This window comes from Castor canadensis, chromosome 5 (assembly GCF_047511655.1).
Source record: "Castor canadensis chromosome 5, mCasCan1.hap1v2, whole genome shotgun sequence".
NCBI classification, from domain to species: Eukaryota; Metazoa; Chordata; class Mammalia; order Rodentia; family Castoridae; genus Castor; species Castor canadensis.
In genome coordinates, this window is record NC_133390.1 from 72360194 (window position 1) to 72380635 (window position 20442).

At 39.9% G+C, this 20442-nt stretch overlaps 1 protein-coding gene across 25 annotated transcripts in view; it reads left to right on the top strand.

Annotated features, from left to right (window-relative positions):
* Positions 1-20442, top strand: part of Kalrn (kalirin RhoGEF kinase) — a 660017-nt gene that overhangs the window by 542738 nt on the left and 96837 nt on the right. The gene's annotated exons all lie outside the window — the stretch shown is intronic.

Here is a 20442-nt window from a genome sequence, read left to right on the forward strand (position 1 = left end):
GCCTTTTTAATGGCATCAGATTATGAGTCAAATGGGATAATCTTTGTTTTTTCATTTGGTCTCTAAATAGAGATTTTGGAGTTGGTCTAGAGGCAGATGTGGTGAGGCTGCTTTGAATGTATATGTCTTTCCAAAATACCCTCAATGAAAGTTGAGAAGAAAAACAGACCACAAAATTTCTGACTGTGGTTCTAGTCAGAAAATGCCCAGGTTAGTATCACAAATGGACTCGAGTGAGAAAGGAATGTGGGATAATTGGCTCATTTTTTGTAAGTAAAAGAACTATTTGAAGGTAATTCTCTCTTTAGTTCAGGTCTCTAAGACAGAGAAAGTATGGATCAGGGAGAATTAGACTGAGTCCCCATACTTAGAGCTTACTAAGTGTGTCACTTTAGTCTGGTTACTAACTTTTTCCTCAGGTTTCTTCTTCTGTACACTTGGGAAACTACAGATGCCATCCCAGGGTGGTTGTGAAGAGTCAAGTGATAATGCTTCTCAGCCCGGTTCCTGGCTCCTTAGCACATACAATGCACTCAGCAAGTGCTAGCTTCGGAACATAACATTCATCCCATTGTCAGACATTTCTGTCTTACAAGGCTGTAGATTTGGATGAGCTGTTAAGTGGGATAGGGGTGGATTAGTGAATATTTCTCAAAGCTTTTAAGGAAAACAGACGTGAAACCTAGGCCTCAAACAACTGCCTTTTGCCCAATTTTTGAGCCATAGGAGTGTCCCTGTTCAAAACAAATTGCAGTTCTGGTGGATCCTAGGGCTGATTCATGGTGACAATTTTTATTAAGAAAGAAATAAAAGGTCACGTCCCACACTTGGAGACCAATGTGTTGGATTCTTAAATAATTCTTCAGCAGGCTGCTACTAAGGACCTTCATTTTTATTTGCTAGTTTATTATGTGCTATTTCCCCATATTCTTGTGCAAAGTTCATCATATTTGATATATTCCTTCAATTACTGTAATTATTTGCTGTGCTCTGGTAATTATCTAACCTGCCATTTATGGCTCAGAGATTTCTGTTCTGTTATTAGCGACCAATCAGAGCTTCTTATATTCAATAACCACATTCACCACTTTTAGACAAAAATAAAGAAACTTGACATTTTGGTTAAATGTACTTTTGGTTAGACAAAGTTTACATTAGGCTTTTTGTAATAGTAAAATTCATTTGCATAACTTCATGTTCGGTGGGAAGGAGAAAGTCAGAAGACACACAAATTGATTTTCCTTAAGGCCATCTGCCCTGATTTGTGTCGTATCCTCATCCTTGAATTAATTCCCATGGTCCAGGGAAGAAAATATTTGGGTTATTATAGGACTCACCCCAAGTTGGAGATTGAGCAGAAAAAGCATTTCAATTCAAAAAGCCATGAAGACAGAGTGCACTGGGGAGGCAATCAGCAGATGTGATGAGTTTAAAAACAAGTGAAATCCTTGTGTCCTATGGTAGAACTCAGAGGACAGAGACCCAGCTCTTCTAGAGAAGGAGGGAAGTCTGGTGAGCAGGGGCCTAGGGTTTGAAGGGTCAGAAGGGATGTTCTTCACCTAAGAAGTCAGACAAAGGACATAGCACAAGGAAGGACATCAAGGCCTGGACACTGGAGTGTCTGTAGAAATGATGAACAAGTAACAATTTCTTGTGTGTGGCTAAGGTGTCTCCTGGTCTTCAGCTTTGGGGATTCAATCTACACAGGTGAGGAAATTGAGACTCAGAAGGATTAAACTATTTCCCAAGAGCCTATGGCTAATAAACTGCATCCTGGCTTCTTCTCATTAGTGTAATCCCTCTCTCACTTACTCTTTGGTCCCACTCAATTCCAATCCTTGTGTCAGTTCTTTTGGCTTTTTCTTACTGTAGTAGAATTTAGTACAATACGAATCTATGTATTATATCCCTTTAATTGTGGGATGGGAGTAGGGGGCAGCTCCAGAAACAGCTTTTTCTGTGGGATATTAGTTTTGTTTGCATATATAAACCTTGTGCCGCCAAAGCTCTTAACATAAGCATTGCCTGGCATGCACACACACACTTTTAAACCCTAAATAGCAGAGACCTAGAAATGTTTGTCTACTTTTGCCAACATCTGACTGTGATTATCTTTAACCACAGTCACACTTGTTTGTCTCTTAAAATAGAATTGTCTCTCCTGAGGAGGCAGCTTCAAGCTGTCACAGCCTTCCCAGAACTTTTCTGTGCTACCTTTCTTCTCCTGGTATCCTTGGTAGTCAGGAGTTATCTGTTTCTCCCTGAGAGTGGCCTAAAGGCCAGGCTGTGTGTCTGACCTGTAGGGATGAACCCACTCAACTTTTTTTTGTGTATAGTGCTAGGGATTGAACCCAGGGCCCTACTCATGCCAGGCAAGCACTCTGAGCTACATCCCCAGCCAGTCCACACAATTTTTGACATGCACTATTTTTCTCCTACCCTCCACTAGACACAAGCATGGATATTAAAGATTTGTGAAGCAGGGGATATAGTTCAGTGATAGAGTGCCTGCCTAACATGCTCAAGGTCCTGGGTTTAATTCCAGTACCACACCAAAAAAAAGGAAAAAGAAATTACATCCTTGCTTTGGGGTTCACTCTCAGAGAAAGCCAGTATTCCCAATTTGCTTATCTATTAGGTTCCTTTGCTTTGAAGTAAAAGGTACCTCATTTTGACTTTGGACTTAATGGAGGTAAAAGGAAAGAAATGCAGAGGTGATTTTACCTTTTCGTTTTTAATCTGTCCCCCTCCTCCATACACTCACAACAATGCATCATACCAAAAGAAGAACAAGAACAACTGCTACCATATGGAGCCTGGTGGTCTTATTTCAGAAGGTCTTTCTCAGAGCCTTCATTGGAGTCAAGTAAATGAATATCACGTCACACATGTGATTCCCTGTTAGATTGTATCCATCAAAGATCCCTTTTCTGAAACAGTCAGGGTGACAAAGGTAGCAGACTAAAAACCCCAGAACAAGGGCCCTGAATAAACAGATGCTAGGACTGCCTTCCCATGTGTCAGGCTTGCTCTCTGGCTACAGCATGTTTCCAGAGTGATGTAGAGAGGTCACCGACCCTTTGAACCCTGACAGGAGCCATTCTCAGTGCCACTGTTGAACTATTTCTCTTCTTGAACCACAGAGGCCATTTCTGCATAACCTTGTGATAGTAGATTTAAAAGTTGAGGTGCTTAATGGTAGAAAATAGGTTTGGGAGATGAAAGTTTCAGATGAGCTCTTGAAAGCCCTATAAATAGTTTTATGATCCTTAAAATAAATTACCCCATTAAATAAAGAGAATGAGTACTGTGCAATTTCTATTCTATTGGGTTAGAAATATTTCAGACCTTTTCCTAACTCAAAATATGAACTAGATATTTTTAAATTCCTTTTCTGCATAGAGATAATAGGTGCATTAAGATACTTTCATCCCTCTGTAGTCCTTGATCTGAGTGGAGACCCAAACTGTGTAAGACTGTAGACCTGTAGACTTTGGAACCCCAAAGACCTGCATTGAATACTGGCCCTGTCATTTACTGGCTCTGTGATCCACCATAAGGAACTTAACTTGTTTATGTCATAGGCTCAGTAGTAAAATGGGGATAATATTAACTCCTATGTGCATAGAATGTTGCAAATGTCAGACAAGAGTGACAGTGAAATGCTTAATATGCCTGGCATGTTGTGTGTTTTCAATAAAGGAAGGCATATGAAAGGCACTGTAGAGAGCACTGATGGTTACACAGCACTGTGAAGTCACTTAGGGCTACTGAATTATACACTGAAAAGTAGTAAAATGGTGAGTTTTCAGGTATCTATATTTTTCCACATTTAAATTTTTAAAAATTATACTCCCAAAAGAGATAAGTGGGTATGTGAAATAAAGCAATTTATTAAAGTATAAGAAATGAGAAGTTTACTAGACATGCTAAATGAAAGGATTCCAAGTGATTTTTTATTTGCTTTAAAAGTTTGTTTTTATTTTCCAAAACTCCTTCAATGAAGATTACTTTTATAACTAGAAAAAATGTTATAGTAATAAAAGCTTAAGTGGACAAAGCATACAAAGTAAAACAATGACAGGCCACCCACACTTTCAGGCAATCCCAGGACTCTTTGTCTCTCCTCACCTGCCCTAGTGTTTCCCATGCTGATGCACACAGGTCACAAGTGCAGCCCTCCCTGTCCTGGCCTCCCTCTGTCAGCTGTCTATGTTTCCATGGCCATCACACTGAGGGAATTTGGTAGGACAATGAAGGTGGATCCTTGTGGCTCTACCTCTGGGCCATAGCGACTGAAGGTGCCATGTCAGTTTTTAGCTCCTGATTATAGTTACCTCACTTTAAATATTTTAGGTCTCGTTACCTGAGAGACCCCTGTGCTTCACCACAGGTGAAGCAGTGTGATTTGTTAGACCTCTCAAGAACAAAGTGGTAGTTGGATCTGCCTCCTAAAGAATCTCTTCCTTCACATACGAGTGAGATTCACATACACACACACACACACACACACACACACACACACACACACACACACACAATCAATTATCCTTGCCACAGCTTTTAGCACCTCCCTTGGGGCTCTGCTGGAAAATCTGCTTCTGGTGAACCACCAGCTTTACCCTCTTGTATCACCTCATCATCTCTGGACTCCTTCCCATTAGTACATACACACACAATTATATTGGTTGGAGTTTCCTCACAAAGGGAATAATACTTTGTAGAAATTACTTGTTGTCTTCATTTGAAGTATTCTTAGGTCCTTAAACTTTGCCCATAAGTGATAGTTAGACTGGAGTCTCCTGTCTTAGATGAGGGTCCTCACTGGTAACCCCAAGGAGCATAGGAACTGCCGAAGAGCCACTGCTAGAGGTTTATTGCTCACCTGTCTGATTGGTGTGGTGCTCCTGCAGTATGAGTGTGTTCACTGAGCTATGGAAATGCCCAGACAGTGAGATTTGTGATAAGGCTTCTTTATCCTGTCTCATAGTCCTGCCTGCTTAACAATTCCATAAATTTGGCCTATAAATTATAGGAAGCTTAAAAGACAAATGTAAAGCAGAAGTCCTTTGAAGTTCCTACTTGAAAATATTTTTCGTAAGGTTTAAGTAAGGTAAATTATAGCCCCAAATCATGTTATACATACAAATGAGTTCCAGATGAATTTTAGGCGAATGTAATAGACACTATAAAGGAAGTTAATACAAATGGCAGACCATGAGAAAACACTTGCAACCTATATAATAGATAAAAGAGTGTTATCCAAAATGTATATAGAATTTTTATAAACCAATAAGAAAAAATAGGTAACAACCCAGTAGGAAAAAAATGGTCAAAAGTTATGAGGAAGCAAAACCACTTGCTTAGCACATTGAGGCCCTGAGCTGGATCCCTAGTACTGGGGAGAAAAGATGCCATAAACTTTTGAAAAGATAATACCATTAGTAATAAGAAAAATGCAAATAAAAACTAAGATTACTTTTCACCCTTCAGATTGGCAGAATTATTGAGGGAAGGGATGGAGAAATAGGCATCCATACACTAGTGGGAATATAAATTCAAATAGTCTCTCTGGAGGGCCATTTAACAGAATGTATGAAAACCGACACTGAAGGCTAGGGATATGCTCAGGCAGAGCTCTTGCCTAGCCTACACAAGGCTTGGATTTGATCCTCAGCACCACGCACACACAAAATTGAAAATGTATATGTCTTTGACCCATCAATTCCAGTTCTTGGACTGTACCCTAAAGTTCTTTATTTGTCTCAGGATTTTCCCATGACAATTATTATAAAACAAGGAAGCTGATCAGGAGCATTGTTTCCAATAGGGGAACGACACTGATTGTGGATTAGTTACACCGTGGAGTAGTATGCGACTGTCTAAACCAAAAAAGAAAATACAGGCATGGGAAGATCTCCTGGTTGTTAAGAGGAAAAAGATCCTATGGAGCCATTCAGCTTTAGTGTATGGAGTGCTTTGTGCAAGAACAAACTGTGTTCGTGTAGGTGAATGCATTGGGAATGGCAGTGGTGACATACACCAAACCATATGGTTATTCGTAGCCAGGCAGTTGGAACTGGGAGGTAGGGGAATAGCTGGGAAGAAGTGAGAGAGAGGTGAATTAACCCTGTAGTTTTTAAGGCATTGTATAAAATTTCATTAGTGTGCATTTATGTATACTATACTTTTAAAAACAATAGTATGTATTTATAGTAGAAAATTTATAAAATATAGGGGAAAGTAAGGGAAAGGTATCATCTATAATCCTAGGGACCTTGACTTCAGATACTTATTTTCCAATTCAGCCTATTTTCTTTATATACATTTGAGATACATTAATATACACAGCTGGTTAGGTTTGTTTGTTTGTTTGTTTGTTTTTTGTGGAACTGGGGTTTGAACTCAGGGTTTCTTGCTTTCAAAGCAGGTGCTCGCCCATTTGAGTCATGCCTTTAGTTCATTTTGCTCTAGCTATTTTTTGGAGATAGGGTCCTGCAAACTGTTTGCCCAGGCTGGCCTCAAACTGTGATTCTCCCGATCTCAGCCTCCCAAGTAGCTAGGATTATAGGTGTGAACCACTGGCATCTGACCACTTGGTTTAGTTTTTATACTGAAACTTATATCCTGCTTTTTTCACGTAATGTTACCTAAGCATTTTCCAAGTTTTACAAATTTATAGCCCTTCATGCAACTTTTAAGTATTTCTTATAAATTCACACACTTTAAGGTTCTGGAATAGATGGTAGGTTTTTCAAGGGCCACAAGGAGCAGGTACCAGGGATCTGAGCCCCCACTCTGTTTACCTAGTGAACATGGTGATAAGTAGAGGGCACCTTGCCCAAGGCCCAAGTACCCAAGGACTAGATGGGAGGCAGATGCATACTTACATCTTACTTTTGGAGTCTTGACTTTTCTCAAGTCCTCCTGTTCATCTAAGTATTTTTATTTATCGAGGTCATGAAATACTTTCTATCTTTGAAGTGAGCCAAATAAGTCCCCTCTTCCTTGTGAGACTGGTAGTTCTGGGGTCTCCAATCTGAATTCATGGGAGTCCAGAGTGTGACAGGCAGCTCACATGTTCACGCTTGTCAAACATTCCTGTATTTGTGTGTTTGCACCAGCCAGAATCTGCCTCTGCATTTGTTTTTTTTTTTTAACATGATATTTATCATTTTATTTCTCAGTTTTTTAAAAAAAATTATTACTATAATATTGTTGTACTGGGGGTATATTGTGTCATTTACAAAAGTGCTTACAATATATCTTAGTTAAACTCACCCCCTCCATCATTCTCCTTTTATTCCCTCTCCCCTATTCTTAGAATAGTTTCAACAGGACTCATTTTCCCATTCTCATACATGAGTACATAATGTAAATGTGATATTTACATATGTGTTTAAAATATATATTAGCTGGATTTACTCCCTCCATTGTTCTCCCTCTTCCCCCATTCCCTCCACCCACGTTCTTAGAGCAATTTCAACAGGTTTCATTATTCAGGTGGGAGAGAGAAGGAAAATGTTAGAGAATGAAAAATATTGAAAGAACCCATCTATATATGAATATAACATAATGCACTGTGCAGTAAACTGTTGAATATTATGGGAGCATGGTGATAGAGAATGAGTAAGTAACAAGGGGAGGAGGTTAATTTGATTAAAGCATATGTAGAGACCTGAAGTACCAAGGAAAAACCCCCTTGGATTATCACTATACACTTAATTTTTTTAAAAAAATGAAGGACAGGAGGGAAAAATAAAACTTTTTCAGGACTCCCAGTGGGAAGGGAGGAATGATAGTGTATATTGGATGTATCTTGTGTCCTTTTGCTGTCTCTGCATTTGTGACTGATGAGAAGCAGCAGGTTGTGAAAGGGCTGAGAACCATGTAGAAGAAGAGAGTACATTCTCCCTTGGCTGCTGCTGTGCTAGGAAGGAAAGTGAGGAAGAACCCACAGCAGTCAACAGAGCATAGCAGGCTGGTGCTGAGGACAAGGGCCATCAGTCTTAAGGCCCTGGGGACATTGCTGTATTACACACAATGCTGTTTACTGTCATTCAGTAGTCTTCATTGTCTTTGCTGTTTAAGTAAGGATTGTTATCTCAGAGCTGGGTGGTAATTCTCCCCATTTTATAGGTAAGGAAACCAGGATCCAGAAAGGTTAAGAGGTGGAGCTAGATCTCAAATCCCAGTGGCATCTCACTCTACCACTTGGCTTCTGGATTCATCCATGTACACATAAACAGGCACCTGTGCTTTCTTCACATTCATTGAATAGTTAGAGCATATTTACTGAGCACTTTCTATGAAATCTTTTTTCTTTTCTTCAGGGTGCACAGCAATGAACGAAAGAGACAAGAGAGACAAATAGTAAATAAATAAGTTTTATAGTAGGTATTTAAAAATGCAAGGTATAAATAGAAAAATTTGAGGTTTAGTAACGCCAACTGTTTAAGTGGTCACTATTGAAAAGATACTTTATTGCTATGGTTCCCAAGAGGAGGGGCATGCCACACCAGGCCACAGGAGGAAATAGAGGTTGGTGCAGGTAAAGGCAAAGGAACTAACAGCTGAAGCCTTAAGAGATGTGGGAGGAGACAACGTAAGCAGATTTAGAATTCACTATTTTGAATAATTTCAGGGGCTCTTGAGTTTAAGGGACTGTCCCTATCTTTCTGGTACCTGTTCCTGGGGGTGATTAGGGCAGATATGTAGTGGCTAAAAAAGAAAAAGCCTGATAAAGAAGGTGGTTGGGGGTATGGTAGGTTTGTATTAACATGCCTTAGACCATAACAGGAAGGAAGAGACATTAGGTGACACAAAGATGTCAGACACATGAGCTGATTGTAGAGAGGAATAAGATGGCCTTTTGTGTGTAAGCTGAATATGGAGTGTTTTTCCAGAGACCAACTCTAAATATCCTATTCACTCTCACTCGTCCATGTTTACAACGTATTTCTTCCCATATGCTTTACTCTTCACTAAAGAAAAGGTGATTCTTGGTGGGAAGGTGGTACATACACCAGTCAAAAATTAAAGATTGTCAGTTAAACAACTCATAACTCATCAACTGTGATGACACTGACCCCTTCTAAGTTATTCAAATGGCTTCCCAGTGCACTTGGGATAAAGATGCATCTCCCCATCATGACCTGCAAAACCTAGGTCTCTGTCCAACTGCATTCCAGATCCCTCCAAGACCAGCTGTGCTCCAACCACAAAGACTTCCTTCAGATGACTTGAACCCTGCAAACTCACTGCTGCCTCAGGATCTTTGTGCAGTCTGCTCTTGTTGGAAAGCCTCAGCTCTTATCTTTACACAGCTGGCTTCTTGTCCTTCAGATCTCAGCTTCAATATCACTTATCAGAGAGGCTGTACTAGCTACTCATTCTGAAGAAATCATCCAAGCCCTCTCCAGTCCATTAGTCAGTTTAATTCTCTACTGTTCAACTCTATTTGAAAGTTTTCTAATTCACTTACTAGTTTATTATTTGGTTCCACCCTGACCCCCACCCCAACTAGAATGTTAGCTTTCTAATGTTACAGATTTTGTCTTCTACACTACTGCAGCTCACATCAGCACCTGGCACATACAAGTCACTCAATTTGCAGTTATTGAACGAATTAAAAGTAACATATCTTCAAACATAAAAGTTACATCAGTTGAGCCTATGGAACCCAGCACTTAAGCAATGAAGGAACCATCATAGTGGGGCAGGGTCTAGCAAGGCTTTAGGGAAAGGGGCATTCCTGTGGAAGTAGTCTAGTTGTGTATTTCCTCTTAGGAATGTCTGGGGTGCTGAATGCACTCCATCCTATTCACCATGACCGTGCAGCTGGGGGTTCCACCTGTAATGAAGAGATAGCCTTGCTGCCATTAAGTAGGCAAAGCAAAGTAGCAGCCCTTGGGCCTTTGGGTTCTAAAAAGAAATAAGAATTTGTCTTTAGCAGACTTTCATTCTCCATTTTGCCACAACCCATACTTCTGACTGTCCAGTCTTTCTCATATTTAGCTTATCTACTGATCTCTAAAGACATCTGAACTTTGGCCTTTACCCTGTTCCCTAGTAGCCCAGTGGGTACCTTGGATGTTTTTCCTGATGAAGAGCAGTTCAAATACTGCTAGTAGATCCCAGGAGCTGGCTCTTGGCTACAGAGAAGAGTTTCCTCTTCTTTCTTTGTCCCTTTGGTTCCCTAGGAGAATTTCCATTGCAGCATTTTAGTTAAGCAGCACTTAATTACTGTCTTAAGCTTTCCAGAGTCACCTACTTACCTCCTCCCCTCCACCTCTATAATGAAACCTGTAAAAGCTACCTTTGATCAAGCTTGCTACTGAAGGGCACATTATCAGCTGAATCCAGAGCAGTCTTCCCACTGGCTTCTGGGTAGGCTTTGATGTGACAGCACATCAGCTTAAAATAACTGAACTGGACTGTAACTTATTTCCTACTTTGGACTTCACAACAGGTTTTGAGTTTGACTGACAATTCTGCTGTCAGGACAACCATCCTCAGGAGTGTGGTTCACCTTTTATATCCCAGACTTAGGTAAAATAATAGTCAAGACAATGCCCACCCAACCAGTTTCAAGGACAGATTAATAGGAGTTTTATAAATGCTGTATGTTCCCTTTGGTGTCAGTATCTACGTTAGCATGTTAAAGGTTTGAAGAAGTCCTGCAGTAAAGAAGCAGGTAGCTTTGCTTAACCCATCTTTAATTAAAAGGGCAATACATAGAGCATCTTAAGGAACTCAGGAAACACAAGCTTGCACTGATAGTCATATTGCTAAGTTTAAGAGTTGAGAACTGTACCGACCTTGACTTTTTTTTAGTCTTTGGGCGTAAAAATTCCAGACTTCAGTGATTTATCTTTTTTATCCTTAGCTATTTATCACTAGCCACTTAATGATCAAAGAATTTGTGCTGGGAATACAAAGATTGAGGATACCTATGTCCTCAAGGACTTTGATTAGTGAGGTAAATATATTAACAAGCAACCGTCAATGCCCAAGAATGGTACAAAAGAACGGAGAGAACGTACTGGGCTTAGTTATTGAAGAAGTCCTAGGTAGGCTTCAGGTGAGCCGAGAGCCAAAGGGTAATGTGAGTAATGAGAAATTCAACATGGTTGATACAGTGACCTGAACAATTAGACTCAAGCGAAGGGGTCCGCCCCACTTTGAAGCTTGAACCTCTATGTGCTTGTAATATCTTTATAGGTGAACGCAGATTTCAGCCAGTCTCAGGTCCTGCTCACTCACTAGTTGTTATTGCCTGTCATTTGAAAATAGAAACCATTTTTGTTTGTTTTAAAATAAAACTTACTGTGTACACTTAAGGTATAGGACATGATTCTATTGGGTACAAACAGATAGTAAAAAGGTTACTGTACTGAAGCAAATTCTCATATCCATCACTTCATATAATCACCCCTTCTTTTTGTGGCCAGAGCAGCTAAAATCTACTCATTCAGCAGAAATTCCAAATAACACAATTTTATTAATTGTAATCTTCATGCTGTACATTGGACTTCTAGACTCGTTCATCCTACATATCTGTTACTTTGTATCCTCTGGCCTACATCTCCTCATTCCTTTCCCCATCCCCTCTCCTGCCCCAGGTAACATCTGTTTTATTCCCTACCTCTGTATATTTGCCCTTTTTTTTAAAAAAAAATGGTATCACATTTAAGTGAGATCATACAATAGTTTTTTTTCTGTGTTTGGCTCATTTCACTTAGCATAATATCCTGAGTTTATTCATGTTGTGCCAGGTGTTGGGATCTCTTTTTAAAAGGATGAATAATATTCCATTGTATTATTAGATCTAGATACTATGTAATATCTGTATATATGTATATGCATATATATATATATAAAGAGAGACTAATTTCTTTATCATATCTTGGTTATTCTGAATAATGTTGCAAGGAACATATGCATGGATATCTTTATAAAATTGTTATTTCATTTCCTTTGGGTATAGTCCCAGAAGACATGGTAGTTCTGGCTTTGCTTTTGTTTTATTGTTTATTTGTTTATTTTTTGCACTGAGGATTTAACTCAGGACTTCATGCATGTTAAGCTCTACTGCTGAACTATACACCCAGCCCTGGTAGTTCTAGTTTCAATTTCTTTAGAAGCCTCTATACTGTTTTCCATAATGGCTGCACCAGTTTCCATCCCCATCAACTATATACAACAGTTCTCTTTTCTCCACCTTTGCCAACACTTGTTATTGCTTGACTTTTTAATAATAGCCATTCTAGTGAGTGTGAGATGATGTTTCAGATTTTGTATAATAAAAATACTGTTTTGGTTTTATGGCATATCCTTTCTTTGTCTTAATTTGTGAAGTTTTACCATATTCTTTTGGAGGTTATGTTTTGAACAGTTCAGAAATCTTTTGGGAAAAATTTCGCACTGCACAGTTTGAAAGAAACCTGTGTTCCCTCTCCAGAGGCTATGGCGAAGTCCAGGAGAATGAGATATGTTTGCAGATTGAGATGATATCTAGAATATCAACTTTTGGAAGAGGAGTAGAGGTTTTCTTACTGACTCTTGCCTGGTCTGATAGGTCAAGCTTCCAAATCCTCCACTGGTAAAATAAAGAAAGCATTTTCTAGCCCTCAATTTCCAAAGGCAACTAGATGGGGTAACAATGTAAATGAATTGAAATGGCAACATATCACAGCCCTTTGTGTTTTTAGGATGTGCTCAACTGGGGATGTAGGTGGAGTTTAGTTCCCTTTGGAGGCTCTCCTCCCTCTGTCTCTGGCTTAAAGAAATGATCATACAGGGGAAACTGAGGCCAAGGAGACCTTGAGAACAAGCAGCTGAGAACTTTTTCATTCTGCCTTCTGCTTCCAATGGCATTCTGATGGGAGTTGAAGCACAGGATGAGGGTGAGTAGTGCAGCACTGAAGGACCCCACAGCAGCAGAAAGGAATCTGGACTTAATTAGAACAGGATCAGGAAACTTAATCTAGATGGAAGCTAGAGGAGCTGAGTCCTCATCTTTGTGGAATTGTTGTTTCTGTTGGAAAATATCTTCCCACGAAGGGCTAACCAACCAAAGAGCTGTGGAGATGAAAGAACACCTGACCTGTGTGCAGGCTGCTAGATTTGGAATCATTTCTATGGCTTGGATCTCTGTATATTCTTCCAGGACAGGTCTAGCAGCATAGGAAAAAGAAAGGAGCCACTAAGTAACGTAAACTAAGATAGAGTCCAACATCAAGTGCTTTTAAGGTTCAGAGTGGCCCTTGTTTTTATACTCTCAGTGTAATGGGAAAAATCAAATAATCCACAGGGATTTTGATATACAAAATGTATGAAAATATGCAACGTGATGAGGTTGAAGAAAGATGGGATGGTAAAGCACTCTTAGGAAAAGAGATTGTAGAACTAAGCATAAGAGGTTTGGCATAATATGCAGGACGCAGGGGCTTGTACTGCGCCTTTAAGAAGTGGGTATAACTAAGAAGTGGCAGAGGTACCACCCTGAGGCAAGATGGGTTTGCCAAGTTTGTCTAAAATTGTGGTAGGAGTAGTTGCTAGGGCAACAAGTTTCCTAGCGTTAAGAAGCCATTCCTCCCTCTCCCTCATTTCCTATTACTGTCACCATAGCGGCTTTCTTCATTCTCTACCACCGAGTGGCCCAGGCACCACCTAGGTGGTTTGCTGGCAAACCAACCATGCCAGGAACTGGTGGTACATAGCCTGGGGACCTCAGCTGAATATACAACCACGAGCGTAGTTTTCACAGTCATTCCCCTAAAGGACCAGTCAGGCTCATTATTCTCCACCATGCAAGACATGTTAATACTTACTGTGGGGTTTGTATTGTCCACGCTTACAAACATGGGTTCATATATTTATCACCCAGAGAATTTTCACCCTTGACCCTCTGATCATATATCCTTCTCTAGATGTACCATTTCCAGTGTAAAAAACCCTAGTTCCAGAAAGGCAAAGAAAACAGGAATGATGGGGCATATAATCTCTGCAGACAAAGGTATTGAAATTGGCTTTACACAGCTCAAGCCATAGAAAGCAATACAGATGGGTTTACAGTTATTTCTGTTTTGTTGGCACTAATGTTAGACAAAAGAACAAGAGGTTCAAGAACCTTCCTGTGAATGCCTCATGGGTATTAGGAATCCTTTGTGTTTTTTCTGTTTCAACCTTGGAGTCAAAGTTTTTAATACAGTATTATGAGTATCAATAGACCTATTGGCCATCTAGATAAAACAAGTATGGTTAATACAGAACAACTAGAGCCAATGTCTTTCAACAATTACATAACACAGTATGTGGAAGGTATGCCTTTAGGGTGTGATTGAGTGCAATCCCTGAACTACAAAAGAATGGACTGAAAGTGGGTTGTGCTATTCAAGCCTACGTGAGAAATGGTCAATGAATTATACATCTAGGGCCTTACAGTACCCTGAAGCCTTGGGTACTACTCTGCACATATACATACTGTGATATTGTCATCCATATTTAGACTTACCCTGTTTCCCTATAACTCCTAAATCTTGGACTCTCCAAAGTGAGAAGTAACTTTTAATATGCTAATGATTGATTGGTGGCTGGCAACCCCTCCAAATGGGGACCAGTCACTGGAAAATAATGGCAGGATTGCAGAGCTAGACCTTTCAGCCTAACCCCTTACCCTCTCACCTCTGGGAGAGGAAAGAATCTGAAGGTACATTGGCCAGTGATTTAGTCAATCATGCCTATATCATTCAGCCTCTATAAATACCTGACAAGGTTCAGAGGGCTTCTAGATAGCTGAATGCAAGCAGATCCTAGGAGGGTACACCCAGAGAGTGCATGGAAGCTCCCTGCCTTTTCCCACATGCCCTATGCATCTCTTCTTCTGTAACTTTTGTGATATCCTTTATAACAAACAGTAAATGTTAAGTAACTGAGTCCCTGAGCTCTGTGAGCCACTCTAGCAAATTAATCAACCCCAAAATAGGAATCCTGTTGAATAGCTGGGTCCACAGAAAGCTCAAGTAAAACAAGCTGAGGAAATCCTGGTGTGGTGCACACATGTAATCTCAGTATTCGGGAAGCAGAGGCAGGAAGATTGAAAGTTCAAGATCACCTTGAGCTACAAAGCCAGACCCTGTCTCAAAAAGCAAGACAAAAAAACACCTAGGGCTTGTGACTGGCATCTGATGCTGTGTGTGTAGGGTAGTGAGTCTCGAGGACTGATGCTATCTATCTCCAGGCAGATATTACCAGAGTTGAGTTGAACTAGGGGACACCCAGCTGGTATCTACTGATTGCTTACTTGGCATGTTTGCAAGGGTGGGGAGGGGGACAACCCCACAAATGTGGTGTCAGAAGCACATTAAGAGTATAGTGAGAAGACTGGGTTTGTTTTTTTTTTCTACTCTCTGGGTCCCAGCCTAGTCCTTTCAAAGATCCTGTACCCAGTCTTTGAGGATAGTAAACCTACAAAGGTAATAGAACTGTCTTTTCTGTCAAGGAGCTATAGTCATTCTTTACTTTCTACTCCCTTTGAAAGGAGTGGAAATGAGACTGAGTCAGTATTTTGTGATTAGAAAAATCATAGATGACAGTCCTGTGGATGTAGCCAGAAACCTTTGCCAGATCCTACTTTTGCACTCTTTGATGACTAGTGCTGTCTTTAGACTAGTTCTGCAAATTTTACATTAGACCAATAACAACAGAATGTTTTCTAGGTATAACATAAAAGTGAAATAAGTATGGATTTAAACTTTTCAAACAGGAAGCTGAATTTCTAAATGGGCTGTAGTAGCTCTAAAACGTTTCTAATATATTCAGTTACTACCCATGTCCATGTATGGGTCTTCTGTTTTTTGGTTGCTAATGAAGGAAAAGACAGTGTTTGCATAGACAGTAGCCCTGTTAGGATGTGTATGATGAGCAAGCTTTCTTGGCTCTCTCTCAGTTTTCATCCTCAGAGGAAGCAGACAGACTCACTTCCTGTAGTTAAAATACCTGGAAGATGAACCTTGACCACAAGGTGGATGCTGATAACTTTGGCCAGTTTATTTTAACCCCAGGATGGGGTCAGCAGTTGTTCAACTACCATCTAAGTCTATCAGAAGTTCCTACTCCAAGGGATAGCCCACAGATTAGAAGGCATGTATCATCCCCAGGGAATGATTTGTGCTGCTGGAACTTCCACTGGTGAGCCAGAGTGATTCATAAATTGCAAAGGAACACCTATATTATTAGACTATATTTGCATATAAAGTAAACATCTAATAACACGGATGGGAAAGATACAAACCAACTTCAAAAGAGGCTTTAACTTGGATGGGCAAGTAGAGTGTGTAATTGCAAATGGGCAAAAATAAATAAATAAAAGGCTTCAAGTATATCTATAACTTGGTTATTTATTTCTTTGTGTGGTACTAGGGTTTGAACTCAGGACCTACACTTTGAGCCAGCCTTTTTTTGTGATGGATTTTTTTCAAGATAGGGTTTTGAGATCTATTTGCCAAGGCTGGCTTTGAGCTGAGAGTCTCCTGATCTCTACCTCCTGAGTAGCTAGGATTACAGGCGTGAGCCACGGTTGCCCAGTTGTAACTTATTTTTTAAAAAGCTAAAGCAAATATGGAAAAAATGTTTACATTCATCATATCTAGGTGATAACTAATGTCAGTTTTTTTCTATATTTTTCTTTATTTAAAAATATTTCAAAGCCAGGTGTAGTGGCACACATCTATAATCCTAGCACTCTGGAGGCTGAAACAGAAGGATCTCAAATTTTTTTATTATTATTATTCATTTATTCACATGTGTGTACATTGTTTGGGTCATTTCTTCCCCCTGCCCCCACCCCAACCCTCTCCCCGCTAACCTCCCTCGCTTCCAGGCAGAACCTGTTCTGCCCTTATCTCTAATTTTGTTGAAGAGAAGACATAAGCATAATAAGGAAGACAAAGTGTTTTTGCTAGTTGAGTTAAGGACAGCTATACAGAGCGATTCCTAGCATTGCTTTCATGTAAAAGGTGTTACAACCCAAGTTGATTCATCTCTAACTGATCTTTACACTAGTTCCTGATCCCCTTCTCGTGTTGACCTCTGTCACTTTAAGGTTTCTGTATTAGTTCCTCTGCAGTGGGGACATCAAACACCTTCATGTTTTGGGTTTTCTACCTATCCCCATACCTCCCGTATGTGGTCTCCCCTTGTCACGTGACCCAAGTCCAACAACACTGAGTATTTGCCCTTGATCTAAACTCTGCATATAAGGGAGAACATACAATTTTTGGTCTTCTAAGCCTGGCTAACCTCACTCAGGATGATGTTTTCCAGTTCCATCCATTTACTTGCAAATGATAAGATTTCATTCTTCTTCATGGCTGCATAAAATTCCATTGTGTATAAACACCACATTTTCTTGATCCATTTATCAGTAGTGGGGCATCTTGGCTGTTTCCATAACTTGGCTATTGTGAATAGCACTGCAATAAACATGGGTGTACAGGTGCCTTTGGAGTAACCTGTGTCTCATTCCTTTGGGTATATACCCAAGAGTAGGATTACTAGATCATATGGCAGATCTATGTTTAGATTTTTAAGAAGCTTCCAATTATTTTTCCAGAATGGTTACACCAGCTTGCATTCCCACCAGCAGTGTACAAGGGTTCCTTTTTTCCCCACAAGGGATCTCAAATTTAAGGTCAGCCTGGACTACATAGCTAGACCCTATCTCAAAAAAAGTTTTTTTCATAGTAAAATTAAATTCCTAAAGTTATTAATTTTTAATCTATGTAGCTAGCTGTAGATACCAGAACATCAGAGGGTCTTACTTACTGCAGTGTCCAGGGGTACATTTGTCTTCCACTGACTTAAAACCATCTTAACTCTGGTTCCTAAGCTTTGGGTTAAAGAGGATAAGGCACTGATTCAGAGCCCTGGTGTGGGTACAGGTATGCCTGGATTCTGGTTCTTGTTTTGTTACTAATTTTGCGACATTGCCTTTCCCATTTATAAACCTTATCTGTATAAATACTGGGGTAAACTTGGAGGCTGTTTTGACCATTGAAATTTTATAATTTATATAAATTACACATAAAATTTATATTTGAAATGTTGAATAGACTAGTGACTGGATGCTCCTTTTTAAAATAATTGTGGAGCTAAAGGAATGCATGGGATGGACCTAGAGAAAGAAGATTAAATATACGTGTAGGGAAATGAGACCTGTGTTAGGTTTTGCCTTTGCCACTTACTATGGGCCTCAGTTTGCTGAAACGCTCTCATTTTCTACTTCTTAAGATGGAAATCATAATAAATACTGTCTCCCTCAATTCAGGAGGATCAAATGAGAAAACAATATTATTGTCACAGTTGTTGCAAATCAGTACTGAACTGTTCTATCGGGAGAGGTACTTAGCCAACTCGCAGACAGCTAATGGCAGCAGTTGTCCAAAGATGGAATGAGCACCATATGCCAGTCTTTCTCTGAGGACCTAATTATCTAGGTAGCTATTTCTAGTCTAAATGATGCCACATTCTGTTACAAGCAGGCATTTAAAGTTCCTTCTCTTGTCTTGAGACAGGTCACTAACTAGATGATGAATCACAAATTACATCCAACTCTTGGATTCCTGTTACTTGGACCATTCTACCAATGGCTCCACTTGTTTGCTTAGAATAAACTTGGAACAACATTGTTGAGAATAGTCTTGGTTTTTAATTTTCTACTCTTGTACTCTTGCCATTAATTTATAGAGAAAGCACAGAAGTACAACCAGATGTCAACAGGGGAATCGAAATGGTCATTCCAAATTAGTATTTGTGACTCTCAAAGCCAGGCTACGATTTGCTATGGAACAGAAAACTTGAACAACATCTATTTTGCTTAGTAACACAAGGCACAGTTAATGTGGCTGGGCCTCTCGTTCTGCTGACACAATGTGTGCTGATAAGTTTAAATTTTAAAAGCTTAGAGCAAGTAGAGCTTGGTATATTCCAGGGGCCTGGTGAGTGCAGTGTCTGCCACATATCACTAGGAGGATAACAGAGGCCCTGCTTCCACTACCAATGCTCCTGGAGAAGTTTATCACCCGGGCTCTGAGGACAGGAGTTCGACCCATACCAAACACTTCAGAAATAATGTCAACACACCCCAGACCACAGCCAGCAAGGAATTTTCTAAGATAAGATTACAACTTTGTCCTTAAAGGGATGCCAACCAAGTCAGTTGATCTCCAAATAATTCCCTGAGCAGAGCAGCCCTGTAGGCTATCCATCATACCAGGGAATTTTAGGAGCACAATTTTTGTGCTTCTGAATGCAAATACTCTGCTGCTGTTTTCCAAAGTATACAAAAAGCTCTAGCAGTATCTGAGAATGTCCCAGCAAGGTCAAGGCCAGCAAAGTTGAGCTTGGTGCCCACAATGTTAGCCAGTGGTAAAAAAGCTGGAAACAGCTCTCTATTGGTAATGGCATCTGTCCACTTTATTTAAGGTTTTTTGTTTTTTATTACTATTTTTGTTTCATTTCTCTATTGGTCTCATGTAAGCCCAAGGGTTTCCAAGGCCAGATTAGAGCTCTAGTCTAGGTCTAGGGCAAAGTCATGAAAGGATAAGGTGACTCAGTCTTTGAATAGGTATGAAAAGCTACTGAAATATGTTTAAATACCAAGTCATGTGTTTAGTTTAAATATCAGTATGCAAACTGGCCCCGTCAGGCACCCATTCGGGGGCTGGGGTAGAGTTGAATAGGTATTGTCCCCCTACCATGTTGGTGATGAGAAGAAGAACATGTGGAAACAACTCACCTTTAATTTGTCACCTAAACACCAATGGTGTTGACTTTGAAAGTTCCAATAGTCGTTCCTTTGTATTTCGTATGCACAGCCCTCATGTGACCTTCCAAAGTCCAATCCCTCCTTCCCAGGGCTGTGCTGTATGTGGTTGCCAGATTAATTTAAAAAATAAAACCTCTCTTTTTTGTTATATCATTTTCCAGTAGATTCTCACAGAAAAGTTCATATTCCAGTTTATTATCAAGTCTTCACAAATCTTTCTATCCAGTTCCTCCTTCTCTATTAATCTTTATTTCATCCAGAGGCTCAGTCACGGGCAGGGAAATTTTTCAATTTCCCCAACTCTGTGCTTTTGTTCCTGCTATCACTCCCTTTGGGAATTTCTTCTCCTCCCCCTTTTCTGTTCAGCTGCATTGCTCTCTTCCATTAAACTTTTTAAGATCAGTCCTGCCCACACTGATCTGCCCTACTTGCTTATCAGCCAGAGTCCACACCAGACCTTTGACAATTAATCACATACTCCCTATGAAGTTATCTTTATTTTGCTCTGTCTTGCTATTTTTTTTCTCTCCCTCTCCCTGGCTCTCTCTACCATTGTTGGTATGTATGTGTGTAGCTAGATAAATGATCTATGAAAATAAAGTCTACATCTT